Source organism: Cupressus sempervirens, chromosome 6 (genome assembly GCF_028749045.1).
Source record: "Cupressus sempervirens isolate cs-2001-9-10 chromosome 6, ASM2874904v1, whole genome shotgun sequence".
Taxonomy (NCBI): domain Eukaryota; kingdom Viridiplantae; phylum Streptophyta; class Pinopsida; order Cupressales; family Cupressaceae; genus Cupressus; species Cupressus sempervirens.
The window spans coordinates 472046311-472065117 of NC_143123.1; positions in this window are offsets into that span (position 1 = coordinate 472046311).

Genomic DNA, 18807 nt, shown 5'->3' on the forward strand with positions numbered 1-18807 from the left:
CCAAGAGTCCTTCACAACTCTTCTCAATCATAGATACTCCCCCATAGGGGAAGCATCAAAATTCAGTCTAGATAATGATAATGCTCTATACCACTAGACTAATGCACTCTTTATATCTTCTACTCTGAAGTAGCGAATGGCATAACCCCAAGCATACATTGCACATACTCAAATGTATCCTTAGGAAAAGGATTTGTAAAAAATATCTACAATTTTCTGCTTTGTATTAATATACTCTAATCTAATCTCTTTCTCTATAACTATCTCTCTTAGAACATGATACTTAATAGATATATGCTTAGTCTTAGAATGTAATGTAGGATTCTTAGACATACTCACTATACTTGTGTTATCACAATGTATGATAACAAGTTCTAAAAACTCTATCGTAATATCCTTCAACATTTGTTTCCTCCACATGATCTGATTGCAATTATTTTTTGCTACCACATACTCTACTTCTTCTATACTATGAGCAATACAATCTTGTTTCTTTTTTAGGCAAGAAATCAATCTTCCTCCAAGGAAAAATGCTTCACCACTTGTACTCTTTATATCATCCATATTTCCTGCCCAATCTACATCAGTATATGCACATAGAGTAAAATCATTTGATCTATCATACCATAATCCGATGTACCCTTTAGATATGTGAATATTCTTTTATTGCTGCATAGTTTGTTTCCTTAGGGTCTTCTTGAAATGTTACTACTATTCCAACTACATTTTCTATATATGGTCTTGTATGAATCATATATTGTAAACCTCTAATCATGGATCTATAGTTCTTCTGCTCAACTATAGGTGTCCCATCTTTGCTAGATAAGTTGTAACCAATTATCATAGGTGTACTAATAGGCTTACAACTTTCCAAGCCAAATCTCTTCAACGAGTCTTTCAAATACTTAGTATGTGATAGGAAAATAACATCACTTTTGCATAATCTATAAACCTAAGAAAATTTTCATCTCACTAATCATGCTCATCTCAAATTCATTCTTCATTTTATCAAAAAAATTGTCACTTGCGTCATCATTACATCCAAAGATTATGTCATCTACAAATATCATAATAATCAACAAGCCATTCTCAATTTCTCTGAAATATAAGTTACTATCTATAGTATGTTTAGTAAATCCTAATTTTTCTAAATACTTGTCCAATCTTGCATACCAGGTTATAGGTGCTTTCTTTAATCCATACAAAGATTTCTTCAATTTTCATACCATATCTCCTTCTTCTGTCAAAGAAAATCCTCTAGGGTCTTCAATGTAGATTTCTTCTTCAATTTCTCCATTAAAAAATACTGACTTCACATTCATATGATACACTTTGAACTTCTTATTTTCAACATAGGCCAAGATCATCCTTATTGCTTCAATTTTGGGAATAGGTGCAAATGTCTCTTCATATTCTACACCTTCTTGTTGTGAATATCCTTTACATACTAATATTTATTTGGTTCTCACAACCTCACCTTTTTCATTCATCTTGTTTCTGAAAACCCACTTTGTTCCTATAATATTCTTATCTCTAGGTCTAGGGACCAATTCCCATGTTTCATTCTTCACAATCTGATCTAGTTCTTCTTTCATTGCTTGAATCGAATGATCATCCTTACATGCTTCATCTACAGTCTTTGGTTCAACTTGAGAAATCAAACACAATTCTTCATGTACTATATTTATTGTCATAGCCCCTCTATATTTTCTTCCAATAATCTAATCAACATGGTGATTCTTTATCAAATTCTTATTTGGTGTTGGCATTGCTGACTCAATTCTTACTTCTTCTCTAGGTTTAGATCTTGGTTCTTCTCTCTATTCCACAACTTGAATGTCATTATGAAAATAATCATTAGTCTCATAGAAAGTCTCAATGTTTTCTTAGATAGGCTTAGGATTAGTTTCTTCATCATCATAATTATGATCAAACATTCTTTCTTTAACTCCAAACTTCTCATCCACTTTTACATTTGTGCTGTCAATAATTGTCTTAGTCCTCTGATTAAAAAATCTATAAGATTTTATTTACAATGAATAACCAAGAAACATACCTTCATCTCTTCTTGTATCAAACTTATCAATGTCATCATCTCTCTTGTTATAACATTTACTTCCAAAATTTTTGAAATAAGTCACTGATGGTGAATGTCCAAACCATAGTTCATAAGGTGTCTTGTTTGTACCTTTTCTGATATGCACTATGTTTATTATATATATTTTTGTATTGACTACTTCTCTCCAAAATGTCTTAGATACATCATTCTCAAACATCATAGCTCTTGCTACTTATATTACAGACCTATTTTTCTTTTAATGATTCCATTCTGCTTAGGAGTCTTAGGAGTTGATAGTTGCCTCTTAATGCCAATCACTTCACAAATGGTGTTAAACTAATTTGAGGTAAATTATCCACCTCTATCATATCTTAAACATTTAATATTCAATCCATACTCAATCTCAACTCTATTCTTAAATACCTTAAACTTCTCAAATACTTCAGACTTTTCTTTAAGGAAAGATACCCACATTATCCTAGTAAAGTAATCAAGAATAATGACAAAATACCTATTACTGTAGAATCCTCTTGTCTTTGTGGGACCACTCAAATCTGTATGAAAAATCTCCAACTCTCCAATTGTAGTGAATTCTTTGCTAGGAAAAGAGATTTTCTTTTGCTTAGCCATAACACATTCCTTGCACACAACATTAGTAGGCTTTAATTTTTTTGGTAAATCTCTAACAAAAAATGTAGTACTTGCCTTCATAATATTATCAAAATTTATATGACAAAACCTTCTATTCCATAACTAAATGTTATCAACTTTTAAAACCAAACATGTCATATCTATAGGGTTTAGCTAAAAAATATTACCTTTGGATGTTGTACCAGTGCCAATCAACTTACCGTCCTTATCCTTAATACTACATGTCTTCTCTGTGAATTGTAACTGATATCCCTTATCAACCAACTATCCAACACTCAATAGATTATATTTTAATCCATAAACAAAATAAACATCATTTGTGTTGGCTTTCCCATCAAGAATAATAGATCCTATTCACTTGATATGACAAGCCACATTGTTACCAAATCTAACAATTCCTCCATCATGGATATTGAACTTAAATTTTTTTCTCATATCACCATTCATATGATGCAAAGAACCACTATTTATGATCCAATAAAATTTCTTCTCAACCTGTAACACTCACCCTTTCTCTTCTCTAACTTCTTTTTCAAGATTCTCTTCGTTTATAGCTGCAAATCCTAACTCATCACCACTTTCACTCCGAACTCTCATATCAGACTCATCATCTTCATTTGCATACAAACATTCTCTATGCCTTCTAGATTTGAAATATTTTTGTACTTTTTCACTGTTTTAGGACATTTAGAATCATAATGACCAAATTCATCACAAATCCAACATTTAAAGATTTTATTACCATTTGATTCTCTCCTTACAAGAAAGGAAATTCCTTCTTCAATCCTTTTATCTTGCTCAAATCTGGCTTTGCTTCTACTAGCATAATCTCCACTGGTGCTTGCATTTCTTAACAAGGAAGAGTGAACACTTAATGCACTAAAATTAGTTTCTACTTTAGGAAAATCTCCAGACTATTTCAAGCTCACTTCTGCTGATTTCAATATTCCAAGAAGAGTCTCTCTAGTAAATCTCTCAGTACAAGGTATCACTTTCTCAATCATCTATGTTGTCTTCTTGAATGGTAGTGTCAAAAATTTCAAGATCTTTAATATGGTCTCATCTTTATCTTTAGTTCCATTATAAAACTTGATTCCTAAAATAATTTTTGATATTCTATAAATATAAATTCTTACAGATTCATCTTCCATCATTTTAGCATCTTGAAATAAACATATCCAATTTTGCAATTTGATTCTCTTCATATGCTTAGATTCCAAAGCTATCCAAATTTTATGAGATGTTGCTAAGGATTTTACCTAATTGTATTTATTTTTTAAGAAGAGATAATAAAAGTTATTCTCTTGCAAGCATGTTACACATGAATAGATCTCTTTTAGCTTCACTACATTATTCAAGTTTTCTCTCTTTCACAATGGTCTTCTCATTCTTTATCATTAACCAATATCGTAGACTCATGCATGGAATATGTGTCTTCATCTTCTCTTTGCAGCTATCATAGCTAACTCCAGTGAACTTAGGATTTTATTTTTAAGAATGACCAGCCATTGATCTCCTTAAGCTATTAAGCTTTTCCTTAAGGACTTGGTGCTATGATACCAATTATTAGAAAGAAAAGTCCACCAAGATAACTGGGGGGGGGGGGGGGTGGTGTAAATTAGTTATCAAATCAATACAACTTTTATCAACCTTACTAAACCTTAAACATGTGATCAATATAATCAGAAACCATAAGACGATACACATACACAATAACACTAGATATGTTAACTAGGGAAACCCTTGATCAGAGGGAAAACCTTGATGGGGATGGTACCCAAAAAATGATGTACTAATATATAAGTTCCTTGTAAGAGGATGGACCATGTTAGGAGTCAATGAAATACATTCAATATATATCAGTCCCTATTAGGAGACTTTGAATCCCTATAAGGAGATTCCAACCCTGTTAAGAGTAGTAGAAGGAAGAAGGGTCCACTGTCTAAATAAATTCAAGGGAAAGACCACTGAATTCACTATCCAATTGGCCTCTGTATTATTCTTTTTAGAATAATAGAGATGATAATAATCTCAAAAAATCAAACTCTTTCTCTATCCTCTTATTATGCTAATACCACACCAAATACTTCTCAGATCTCAATACTAGATCTCTAACTTTGCATCAAAATGATTACTTTGATCACTTGCATTTACCAACTTCACATATCCAATACTATTCATTTTGAACTCATACACATCATCATAAGGAAAATAAATTTCCTTTATACCATGTCCTCAAAATAATTCGTTGAGTTAACCTTGAGGCTTTCCGAATTAATTACAATTGGACCTCATTATGATAATATAATTCATTACATATTTTCACAATTACAAAATACTGTTGGCTCACAGTCTTCAAATTTTTTGACATGTGCAACCTTCAACCTTGCACACTTGATGAAATCATCATTAGGATGTCTATTGTCTCTATCTAACTTTTCTCATCCAGATTTTGTCCCTACTAGGAGATCTAATCCAAACACCAGAATCAATTTCTCAAGTACTCTATCTTTACACTATCTTTTGTAAATCACAAATATCTCTCACATGTCTTCAAATTTATGCACATGCACTTTTTCATGTCACTAGGACACACTATAAAATATCCTCAACTATACTTGATCTCATCCTCAATACTTGATCTTTAAAATCTCGTTCTTTATCTTCTATTATACTAGTCTTCACAATATGCTGACATCAATAACAAGCAGTCAGGAATGCAAAAAACTATCATGCTAAATATGTCTCAAGAATTCTAGAGTACTCCCCCATAGGAATATCATCAACATTCATGCTAACAATAATAACACTTTTGACAACAAGATTTAAAGTGGAAACCTAGTTTGGGAAAAACTACCAAGTAATATGCTACCAATTTTTCGCTCTTCTGAAGTGGGCTTGGTTAAGAGCCAATCTAGTTAAAGGTTATACAACACATTGAACCACCTTTTTAAAATTTATTTTTTATGCCTCCTTAAATAGATAATTTTAGTCTTTTTCCACTTAAACATCACCATTGATCTTAGGGTTAGGTCAGATTCATTGAATCCTTCCATCTTTTTATTCTACTTCTAAAAAATTATAATCAAATCCTTTCCTTTGATCATATAAAAACTCTCCTCTTGCATTAAATATGCCAACTCATAAATCCTTATCTTCCATGCACTTTGAATAATTCAAAATTCCAACTATGTCAGCCTCAAAATCAAATATTTCTCAAACTTCAATTTTTTTTTCACTCACAATCATTGCTTTCTTTAGCTTGGTCATCATTGTGTAGGTTGGAAAACACTATACTATCTCACTTGACATCAACATGCTTGCTCGAATAATACTACACTTGGTTGTAACTACACTTTCTTGACAATAATTAGAACTTGACTTGAACTATTTTTATTGGCTTCTACATAAGTTTCTTAATCTTCCTATTCAAACCTTTCATTGACCATGCAATACTGATACTTGGGCAAGTTTATCATTTTGACTTGTTTCAAATCTTAGCTTTATCCAATTGTCTTCTATGCTTCATGTATGGATTGAAAAGTAGAGTATCTTGTCAAGGACTAACTTATCAAGTGTTCATTGTATTTCTATGATAGTTAACACATCTCAACTCAACCTTTCACTAGATCACCTTATCATCTCTTCTTTTTAAATCCTCTTCATCAATAAAATGATATGGCACTCTACACTATTAGTAAATGTCTCTCTAGTAAGTTTAACATCAATGACAACATAACAATTGCTCCAATTATGGTTTCCAATAGAGAATGCAAGAAGGTGAGAATACTGCATAGTATTATAGCTAAATCAAAGAAGTGGTGAATTCTACTAAATGAGCTAGAGACTATGATAAGTAAGGCATTGAGGACTTTACTTCCTATCTATGCAATTACGGTATCTGCTATTCAAGAATTGAGATGTACACTTATTAATGAGCTAACCTTGGATAGTCTAATTGGTAGACTTACTACATTTGAATTATAAAATTTTGATAATTACTTCCTTGCTAATGTTGAATTTGCATTCAAATCACAACTAACCGTTGATGGATCAAAGAAAAAGAAGGAAATAAAGTATGTAGAAAGTGACAGTGGATCTGATGATGACCCTGATGACCTTGATGACCTTGAAGTATTTTTGGAAAGAAGATCTTGTAGAGGAAAAGACAAATAAAAAGGCAAAATTCTTATTTATCTCTTTTACATATGACAAATTTGGTCATATTTCTACTAGATTCCTTGACAAAGATGATAAAGAGGAAAGGAAAGACACCGAGTACAAAGGAAGGAGAGGTGAAAAAAAATAACAAAGACAAAAGAGACTACAAAGAAAAAGGTAAGAAATGTTTCTATATTGCCAAAGGGGATGGTTCTGACAATAATTATGATGATCACAATGAAGAATTTGATTATGTTGCATGAAAGATGATTTTGATGAAGATGAAAAAATTGCATTGATCTCACGTGCGAGTAATAATTATAGATGGATAATTGATAGTGGTTGCTCACATCATATGAATGGTGATACAAGTAATTTTGATAAGCTAGAACATTATAATCAAAGTAGTGTTAAGTTTGGTAATAATGCACCATGTTATGTGAAGGGTAAAGGATCAATTAAACTAAATGAAAAGATCACGTGTGATAATGCATATTGGGTTGATGGTTTGAAGTATGACTTTTTGAGTGCGGTATAGTTGATAAGTTTAGTCTATGTAGTTTATTTATAGAACAAGAAGGTAAAGATATATGATGCTATAGGTGAACTAGTTGGAAGTGAAGAGCAAAGAAGACATAACTTGTTCTATCTAGACCTATTTGAAGATACTTGTCTATTTTTACAATGTGAAAATATTTGGTTATGACATAAGAGGCTATGTCATGTGAACTTTGCTAACTTGGTAAGCATTACTAAAATTAAAAGAGTTAGAGGGTTACCAAGACTAATTAAACCTGATAAAGTGTTGTGCAAATAATGTCAAATGGGTAAAATGATAAAGTAGATAGTTTCAAGAGAAAGACCTATTCTTCTGATGATATTTTGGAGTTGGTTCATACTGACTTGTGTGGTCCTATTAGAATATATATCTATTATGGTGATAAATACTTTATTCTATATTTTGATGAATTTTCTAGAATGACGACTGTGATGTTTCTTAAAGAAAAATATGATGCATTTCAAATGTTTAAGTGGAACTTGGATAGAGTGGAGAAAGAAATAGTAAAGATTCTAAATTTTTTGAGATCAAACATAGGTGGTGAATTCATTTTAAATGAGTTCAACATATTCTACAATGACAAAGGAATCAAGAGGAAAATGAGTGCACCAAGGACACCAACACAGAATGGTTTAGTTGAAGGAAGGAATAAATCAATTATGGATTGCGCAAGAACACTAATGATGGAGATAATGTTTCACATAGATACTAGAGAGAGGCTATGAGTACTAGAATCTATACTTTGAATTGAGTTCAAGTAAAGAAAGGAATGAACAAAACACCTTTTGAACTTTGGTATGGATATGCACCAACTATGAAATATTTTAAAGTCTTTGGAAGAAAATGGTACATATTGAAAGATGCAAGAAAAGGTAAACTTGATGCTAAAAGTGATGAAGGCATATTCCTAGGTTATTCCACTAAGAGTAAATATTATAAGTGTTTGAATTCTAACACTAAAAAAAGTATGGAAAGGTAAAATATTAGAGTTGATGAATTTGTAGAGAATGAAAGAAAGAACCTGGAGATTATAGAAAGTCTATATCTATGAAGGTGAACCTAGCAACTTACATGAACCTGAAAAGGTGGCTTTCAAGCATCAATAACTAGACACTACTGAGGATCTATAGAGCATCAACAGTCTATTGAGCATTAGACTATAGGAGCTGAGTAGACAGAAGAAGTCGAGTTGCAACTAGAGACAATAGAAGAAGTTGAACATGCAAAATCCAATGAATAATAGAAAGAGGAAGTAAGATCTGAACCTATATTGGAAAAGTATGTGAGAAGAAATCATGCACCAGATCAAATTATTGGAGATAAAGATTCAAGAGTCATGGCAAGAAAATTTTTGAAGAATGACACATGTTTATTATGGGAGATTGAACCTAAATTTATTAAAGATGATTTGGAAAATAAAGATTGGATCAAGGAAATAAATGAATAAATAGAACAAATTGAGAAGAGAAAAATATGGACATTGGTGCCCAGACCAAAAGATAAAAATGTTTTTGGTATTAAGTATATGTTCAAAAATAAGATGAATGAGAAAGGTGAAGTTACAAGGAATAAGGAAAGACTAGTTTGTAAAGGATATTCACAAGAGGAAGGGGTTGACTATGGTGAAACTTTTTCCCAAGTTGCAAGGTTAGAAGGAGTGAGAACTTTGCTTGTATATGCCACTTACAAAGAATTCAAAATGTACCAAATGGATGTAAAATCCAAATTTTTGAATTGAGTTATGGAGGAAGAAGTCTATGATGAACAACCTGAAGGATTTGTTGATGCGAAAAAAAGGAATATGGTATGTAAGTGACACAAATATTTATATGGTTTGAAGCGAGCCCCTAGAATATGGTATGAAAGGTTTTATAATTACTTGTTGAAAATTGGTTTTGCCAAAACTAATGACAATATCAATTTCTATCTAAAAAGTGAAGCTAAAAATAAGATATTGCTAACCAACATTTTGTTGATGATATCATATTTGGAGGAAAGGATTCATTGAGCAAGTCATTTGCTGATAAAATGAAAAAAGAGTTTGAAATGCCAATGTTTGGAGAGATTAAATTCTTCATTGGTTTACAAGTTTATTAGATGAAAAAATGTATTTGCATTACTCAATCAAAGTATATCAAAGAAATTTTGAGGATTTTTAGTATGGAAGAATCAAAACCAGCTGGCACACCAATGGTGACTAGACACAAATTATCAAAGAAAGGTGATTCTCTTGAGGTGAATCAAACATTGTATAGGTCAATGATTGGGAAACCATAATATGTTGTACATATAAGACTTGACATTTCATTAGCTATTGATCCTAGAGAGAATCATATGATGGAAGTAAAGAGGATACTGAGATACCTGAAAGGGATAGAAGACCATGGCCTATGGTACAAGAGAAGTGACACATTTGAACTGAATGTTTACATAGATGCTGATTGGGTAGGAATATTGATGATAGAAAGAGCACAAGTGGAGGAGATTTCTTCTTGGGAAGAAGATTGATTTCATGGACAAACAAGAAGTAGAAATGTATTTTACAATCTATAGCAGATGCTGAATATGCTGTTGTAGTAATGAATTATTCAAACATTGTATGGATGAAGAAATTATTGACAGGCATAAAGGAAGAGATCACTGAACATGTGATTTATTGTGATAACACAAGTTTTATAATCATATCAAAGAGGCATGTGATGCATGCAAATACTAAACATATTGAGATCAAGTAAGTTTACTTGAGAGAGATGGTACAAGAGAAAGACGTTAGATGAGAATATGTTAACACAAAGGAACATTTAACTAACATATTCACTAAGGTGCTACCTAAGGATGCTTTTGAGTACATAAGAGGTAAGTTAGGGGTCATTCCCCCACTTGAAGAAAACTAAGAAGAGATGATACATTGTATCAAATGATTTAATTAGAATATCATAATTATTGATGCAAGAGGTCACACTTTAGGAGTTTCCTAAATCTATGAAAAAGGAAAAGTAAGACATTGACATATAAAAGGATGAAGCTACAAGGAGTTAATGTTGAGATGTGATTTCTATATCAGTCAGAGTAGTGATATGAAGTTGTGTGTGTATGATATGTCTTCAACATTATTGTCAAATAGGGAGATGAGTATTGTCAAGTTACCATACAACATTGATAAGATTAAAGAGGGAGAGTATGCATCACATTACCATATAAGGATAGATACAAATAGAGAGACATATGTTGCTACAATGAAAGATTATGTAATAAATTGATAGAGGGAGTATATTGAGAATTATTGGATAAGAATCATAACAAAAATAAGAAAGAGAGAAGAGAAACACAAAGGGAGCAAACAATATACAATATTAAAGATTTTTTGGATCGCATGGTAACTAGTGAAGTATGATTGGTGTTTCCATTAATGCCAAAAGGAGAGATTGTTGAAAACTAAAATTGGAGCAATAATTATGTTATCATTGATGTCAAACCTATTGGTAAGATAGAGTGTCAAACCTACTGGAGAGATATTTACTAGTAGTGTAAAGTGCCATATCATTTGATGAAGAGGATTTGAAAAGAATAGATGATGAGATGACCTAGTGAAAGATTGAGTTGAAATGTGTTAAGTATCATTGAAATATAGTGGGCACTTGATAAGTTAGTCCTTGACAATATAATGTGTTGTTCAATCAATACATGAGGTAAAGAAGATAGTTGGATAAAGTTAAGAGTTGGAACAAGTCATAAGAATAATCTTTATCTAGTATCAATATTGTCCGGTCAATGAAGGAGCTAACAAAAAAGATTAAGGAACTTAAGTAGAAGCCAAATGAAATAGTTCAAGCTGAGTGATAGTTGCTTGTAAGACCCCTTCCCTATTACCATGTTATAAACCCTAATTTTCATGAGTATGGTTAGAACTAGGAAGTGTAAGGAAGTGAGATGTCATGTCTTTGTCTCTCATGCATGGTATGATACTGTTACTGTACACCTTATGATTAAATGGTGATAAGTAGGTTCCAAGATTTAGGCATGTCATGGTTGGCATCCTTCTCATTAATATTGGACATTAGATCTTATTAAGACTGATATATATTGTAGTCATTATTGTTATAAGTATCATATTCAAAATTTTATCAGGTTGGTAAGCTAAGACCCTATGGAATAAAGACTCGAGATGTTATAACTTAGAAAAATATGCCAATGGGTTTATAGTATGTTATGGTTTATTAGGATAGTGGTTTTAGGTGGACATTGTGAAAGATAAAATTACACTCGCCCTCGTGAGTACTAATAATAATTATAGACAGAAATTGTTATCAATTTAGAAAAGGCTTATTTGGTAGAGCTCGACATAATGTAAATATTATAAGATAATTATTGTAAAAGCAGTATTAATGAATGATGATTAAGATGAAAATATAATATATTGACCAACAGATATAAAGGGTTTACCTAATGACCAATTTTGAACCTATGCAGATATGATTCTAAAAATGTCCTAATTTCCTGACATTAGTGATTTTAGAGACTTGTGCCTTATCATGTAATATCTCATAATGATAGCGAGATAGTGTTAGTAATAGAACTATATTTAGTTTAAGCAAGTATACTAGTTGTGATGATTACATTTTCGTGGTTTTGATCTAAGATATGTAAATAGAATTGATTTTCATGTTGGCTGATTTAGCAATATAGATTCAACATTTCATCATTATGATAGGAAAAAGATTATGATGTGATGCAAAATGTTAAATTGATTATGATGAATTATGATTAAATGTGATATGTAGATTTTAACATTTTAATGTTTTAAGTGTCTTATTTGAAATGATTATGGAAAGGAATTCCATTAAATTTTGTTAGTATAGATTACATAACATTTAAATTCATAAGCATTTGTGATAGGTATTTTATATGACCTCCTTAGACTACGGATGATTGAGTTTAGTGTGCAAGAAGTGAAACCATGGAAATTTTTGGGGGAAACAAGGTTCAAACCTATGTGAACATGGTTTTGCCAAGGCGAATCTTTGGAAGATTCAAAAGCCTTGTTGTGATGTATTTTATTTCATAATGTAAGCTTGGTTGTGTGTGAATTTTTTAATCTCAAAGATGCATTAGGGTCATGTCATGATGATGTGGAATGTGCCTTTATGTGTCACTTGACACTTGTGAATTTTGTCTGTTAATGACATGTCATCTAGGGTTTGGTCATGGTAGCATGTTACCTTAAAAACTAATTACCTATTAATGATTAAATGAACCCAACTTGGCAAGGAGTAGGATGGGTCACTATCACAAGGAAATTAAAATTTAGGCTTGACCAAGGGTTTGAAGGGTCATTAGGTGGTCCGAAATTATCTTTTATGTGAAAATGATCTACCCATATGATATTTTAACATGTTAGGGGCCTAATTTTGACCATGATAGTGACTAGACAGCCTAGGGGGCCCCTTGACCAATACCTTTTTCCACCAATTCGAAAATGGAGTTGTCACATGAGTTTTTTCCCATGTTTCCACTAAGACAAATATAGAAAACTTAGGGGGAGACAAGTTGTAAGGAGAAGTGGCTTGGTTTTCTTGCCAAAATAGTTAGTGGGAAAAGCCTTTTAGGGAGTCTTGTGCAAACTGGTGGGGTGTTCACCCACTCTCTAAGTTTAGAGACAATTACGGTTTTGGAGGGAGGCTAAGGGAGCTCTTCATCAACTATCATTGCCATTAGCATGGACCAAGGTTGGTGCTCAAACCATGTTCAGTTTAATTAGTATTGCATAATGAATCTGCAAGTATGGAGTGTTGCTATGGGATCATGTGTTGTTATTGAAATCTTGTATTGTGTTGTGATGGTGCTTTGGGGTTCATGCATACTTTGGTTTTTTTTCTTGGTCTCTTTGTTTTGGGTTGAATGTGGAATTATTATGGGTGTGAAGGCTTCACTCACCCTTGGGAGGGAAGAGAAGCCTTGGGTGAAGGGGTCAGTTGGGCTCAACATTGAAGTTGAGAGATTTTCCTCTTTGAGAGGGTTTTGTTGTTCATGAAGTATGGGCTCCATGGAAGCCATATGCCTTGTTTGATAGCCTTGAAGAGAAATTTATATCATGGGAGGTATAAGTATATTGATGTGATGAAGAGGATGTATTTGATAGCCTTGAAGAGGCATTATGAAATTTCAAATGTATGTTTGTATATGGATATGGCATTCTCCTCTTTGGAGAGCCCACCTTCACCCATTGTTTCACGATTCCAATGGAGAATCATCATGTCAAACCTTGGAAGGGAGTGTAATATGTTTTGTTTTATGCTTTCATGCATTGCATGTGTGTATCCCATTTGGAATTGTTTCCCTTTCTTGGTGGGTGGCTTCATGGAAGCCTAGGATGGGAGGTGAGCCTCCATGGTTCCAAGTTTTTGTGTTGTTTTGCAGGCTTTCGAAGTATAGAACCATTTGAAGAGGATTAGGGTTTCACCCTTGGACAATGTTGAAGAACTAAGTGTTTGTGAGGAGATTAATCTCTTCTATTGCATCTCATAATGTGATATGATACTAAGTTTCCATTGTTGTGATGTCATAATGTTAAAGAGGATTTACTTCCCATCGTTCATTGTTGTAAATTGTGTAAAGTGAAATTTGAGATTTTGCATATATATGTTTTTGCAAGAGACTTATTGTAGCACTACCATAGTGTGTAGAAAAGAGGAGATCAATTCATGTAAAAGAATATTTAATGTTGTGGGGAAACTTACCAAAGATATGTAGATTAACTCATTGTTCTTGATTAGGTTTTTGTCCCGTCAATAAGTATATGAAATTCTCATGTGAGAGGAAAATTGTAATAAACATTCCTTGTAAATTTAAGTGCCTTCTTTTTAAGACTCTGATTTTGATTGTTATAATAAAAGAAAGAATTCATGCTTTGAAATGTATCTTATGAAAAGATTCAATTTGGTTGCTATAACAAACAATACCATTTGTAATCCAAGCCATCATAGTAAAAATTATAATCAATTTGGTACATGAATGTGTTAAATCTTGTTAGCTTAAAACAATAAAAACTCTAGATATGATAATATAAACTTAATCACCAAAAAAAATCACATTGTCTTCATAGTTAAGATGGAAGAAAATGAATCCCTAAATGAAATAGCTTAAAAATTCATGCAAAAAAGAGAGTTGTTGTAGGTACTTATTTTACTCTCTGGAAAATGTATGGAAGAAGGAAATAATTCCTCTCCCAAATTACAGACAATTAAATATTCATAAGAAAAACCCAAGTACATTGTCATGTCAACTAAATAGACACACTAAATCAAGATTAAAATATAAGATTTGAAGAAATGATTAGGACAATGTCAGTCATGTGACTGCATGTTAGAATCTACAACAAAAGAAAAAAATATAATAATAATAAAATTAATACCTATGAAGAGATGTGTGAAGTAATTATATTAACACATGGATTTCTTATTTGAAATATCTAAAAATAAAAATAAAAATAGAAAAAAAAAGACTATTACCTAGCCTAGGGTGGAAAGTACCCACATGGTTAAACTTTTAAAATAAATATATACTCCTTCAACCAAGGTCGACCCCACCTTGGTAACACCCCATAGCAACCCCAATCTTCCACATGGAGGGGAGTCCCCACTAAAATAACCCCAGTCACATCCTCCTAGTACATGAAATAGGGGAGAAAATGAATTAAGACTAAGGCAAGACTTGGTAGAAAAGACAACCAAGGGATTTGGAAAAGTTACCACCCTTTATGGTTGCATGGGAATAGGCATCCAAAAGTCCCTTTTTGGAGGTAGGCATCCTTCTTCTTGTCACACATTTTGTTGGGGTAGTAAAGTAATGATTAATGGGGGGGGGAAATAATATTGTCAAGCTTGGGTGGTAGGTAGGTAGCATAGATCTTGGGGTTTGTTAATAAATTTTTCTTTTATAGTTTTCTTTGAAATTATAATAGAAATGCCATGTTTATGTGGAAAGTAGTTAGAGTTAGAAGATTCTATAAGTCATGTGTAAGTGGTTAGTAGGCTAGTTAAAAATTAAGTAATACTTAGAGATTAGATTTAACATCAATTTCAATATATTATCAAACATATATGCTTGTATCATAGTTCTCTTTTTATTTGGTGTATGGTTTAATGTTAATTAATTAATACAATAATGATATATCATAATTATAATATAATATTTTATGTGTTATTTATAAAGAAATATAAGTTGTATGTATATGTAAAGATGTTAATATTAATTTATTCATTTATTTTATCTTTCTTTTGGGAAAAATAAATTTGCAATAGTATGCATAAGGGTAATATGAAGCCAAACATGGTGACTTCTATATTGGAAAAATTATTAATATTATCTGGATGTATATACACAGACATATAGGTGAAGCCATCTTGAGTATATTTATTGAAGTTTAAAATGGGTAGATATATAACTTTCATTAACCTTCCTGGTAGCCACCTTATATTCAAATTCAATATAACATCAAAGTGGAATAGGTTATGTGTACTATATAATAAATGGTAACCATAATAATTCAAAATTTTTCCTATGCTAATATTGGGTTCTCTGTCCTTCCTGCATGTAAAGTGTCTAAAAATTGAATAGAATGTTTTACCATTGTTAAAGTTTCACAGATAAACTTATCTCCTCTATTCATTATTTAATAAATACACCTTATTTACTTATTGTGTTTTAGATGTAAGTATTCAAATAAGTTCTTAAAGTAGTTTCCCCTTGCATTACTTGTAATGCCCAACTACCTATATTCTTCAACTAGTAGTGATTAGGTTGTTGCAAAATTACAATAACCTTGATACGTATTCAAGATTACACTCCTAACTCAACCAGCCTTACAAGAAAAATCATCATTATTAAATCCCAATGTATCATCACCTCCTAAGATAGTTAATTGTCACAACTCAACTTATACCTAATTGCAACTTGATTGTAGTGAAGCAACCTATGTACCCTCATAAAAAATAATAAATAAATTAGTTGTGTTCTTTGCCTGTAATATTCGGGCATGACATTATTGGTGATAAAATGTATGAAGAAGTGTAGAATCGACCAAGCATAATAATGGATGGGTGATCATGTTGATGCTAAGAAAGACAATATTGTGATTGTGATTTCTGAGCTACATATTGATGATTGAGATGAAGAATACAATGATTTTTGAGTGACAGAAAAAGTTACAGTTTGAGAAAGATTAGATTTTGAGGCTGACACAATTGGAATTTTGAATTATTCAAAGCATGTGGAAGATAAGGATTGATGAGTTGATATATTTAATGTACAAGGAGAGTTTGTTACATGATCAAAGAAATAGATTTGATTAGAATTTTCTAGAAGAAGAATGATAACAAAAATGGTGGAAGGATTCAATGAACCTGACCTAAACCTAAGATCAATGGTGACTTTTAAGAGATAAAAGATCAAAATTACTTATTTAAGGAGGCATAAGGAATAATATTTTAGGTTGGTTCATTTTTGATTAACAATCTTAAGGAGAAGATGTGACGAGGAGAATAAAAAAGGTGAAGTGTGAAGAGTTTGTGAAGTGTGATTGCTTGAGGAGATGCTACACAAATCAGTGATGTAGATGTCAATGAAGGCTAGTCAATAAACTATTAGAAGAGAAAATGGAAATCTAAATTATCCAAGTGAGTTGTATTTTATAGATTAAACCTAATATTACATGCTAACCATTATATCAATCCAAAATCCTTTAATCAAGGTTGACCTAACAATTATTTTGTAAATCCTTTAATCAAGGTGACATTTTAATAAATGATCCAAAGTCCTCTAACCAGGCCACTCCTAACAGAGTGATTAAATACTTTAATAGGATCACATTTAACAATGTGTTTTGTAACCTTTAATAGGGTTGGCTCTTTATTGAGCTCACTTTAGAAGAGTGAAAAATTGGTAGCATGTTACTTGATGGTTATTCCCAAATTGGGATTCCACATTAAATCTTGGTGTCACAATGTTATTTTCATATGTCGATGTTATTGTTTTGCATGCTACATTTTATAGTAGTTTATTTATTGGTAGATGACACTTATAGAAACAAAGAGTTAAGATATTGCATGAAATGTTATGCTATAGAGACAAGTATTTGAGATTGATTAATCTATATGGAGTGATTAAAAGTTAAATTGGTACATCTAGACCCGAGGATAACTAATTAACCCCCCCTCTCAATTAATATATATCATTATAAAATTTTCATGGTTTGTGCCAAAAAAATTATGAAAATAGAAGGGAAATTATCAAAAAAAATAATCATAGTAATTTTTCTAGTTTTTTGGACTTGGGGCTTGAAGCACAAAACTCAAAAGTGCTGATTGTCCTAGGAAACCAAACAAAGACATATCAAAGCTTAAAATAGTATAGAAAAGAGTTTTATATTAAAGGAATAGAAAAAAATTACAATATGGGTCATGATGATACACCTCCTTATAATTTTGATATTTTTGTGCAATGAGTTTATGATAGTATATTATTGGTTTCATTTTGTTTGGGATTGGAAAGTAACAAAGAAGTGGGTGCCAACATTTTGGAAATAATTTTCAATATTAATTGTGAATCAAAACTAGTAAGATATAATTTTATTAAGAACATTTTTCAGTGCATGCAAGAATAATTGTTAATGATTAAAAGAGGTTCACCTAAGATATTTAGATTCAGAACCTAATTGTGGTATCTTCTATTATCAAAGCATAGTCAAATATTATGAACATACAAGCTTCAGATTAAGATTCAAAATCTAATATATGGATGGATACATTTGATAAGGATGAGTGACAATAGAAGGAACTACATCCATTTTGTAGAATTCTTTTTGGCACCCAAGCATCATAAAATTATAGATACTTTATTTCCTGGAATGCCTATGTCTTGTATCATAAAATTACAGACACTAGGGGAAGGGGGTGAATCAATTATCATATCAATACAACTTTTATCAACCTTATTAAAATTTAAAAATGTGATCAATATCAATATTAACCATAAGAAGATACATATACACAATAACACCAGCTATGTTAACTAAGGAAACCCTTGATCAGAGAGAAAACCCCAGTGAGGATGGTACCCATAAATGATGTACTAATAAATAAGTTACTTTTAAGAGGATGAAATTTGGTAGGAGCCAATGAAATACATTTAGTACATATCAATCCCTATTAGGAGACTTTGAATCCCTATTAGGAGGTTCCAACCCTATTAGGAGTTGTGCCAACCTTGTTAAGAGTTGTAGAAGGTAGAAGGTTCCATTGTCCAAATAGCTTCAAGGGAAAGACCACTGAACTCACTATCCAACTGGTCTCTATATTATTCCTTTTAGAATAATAGAAAT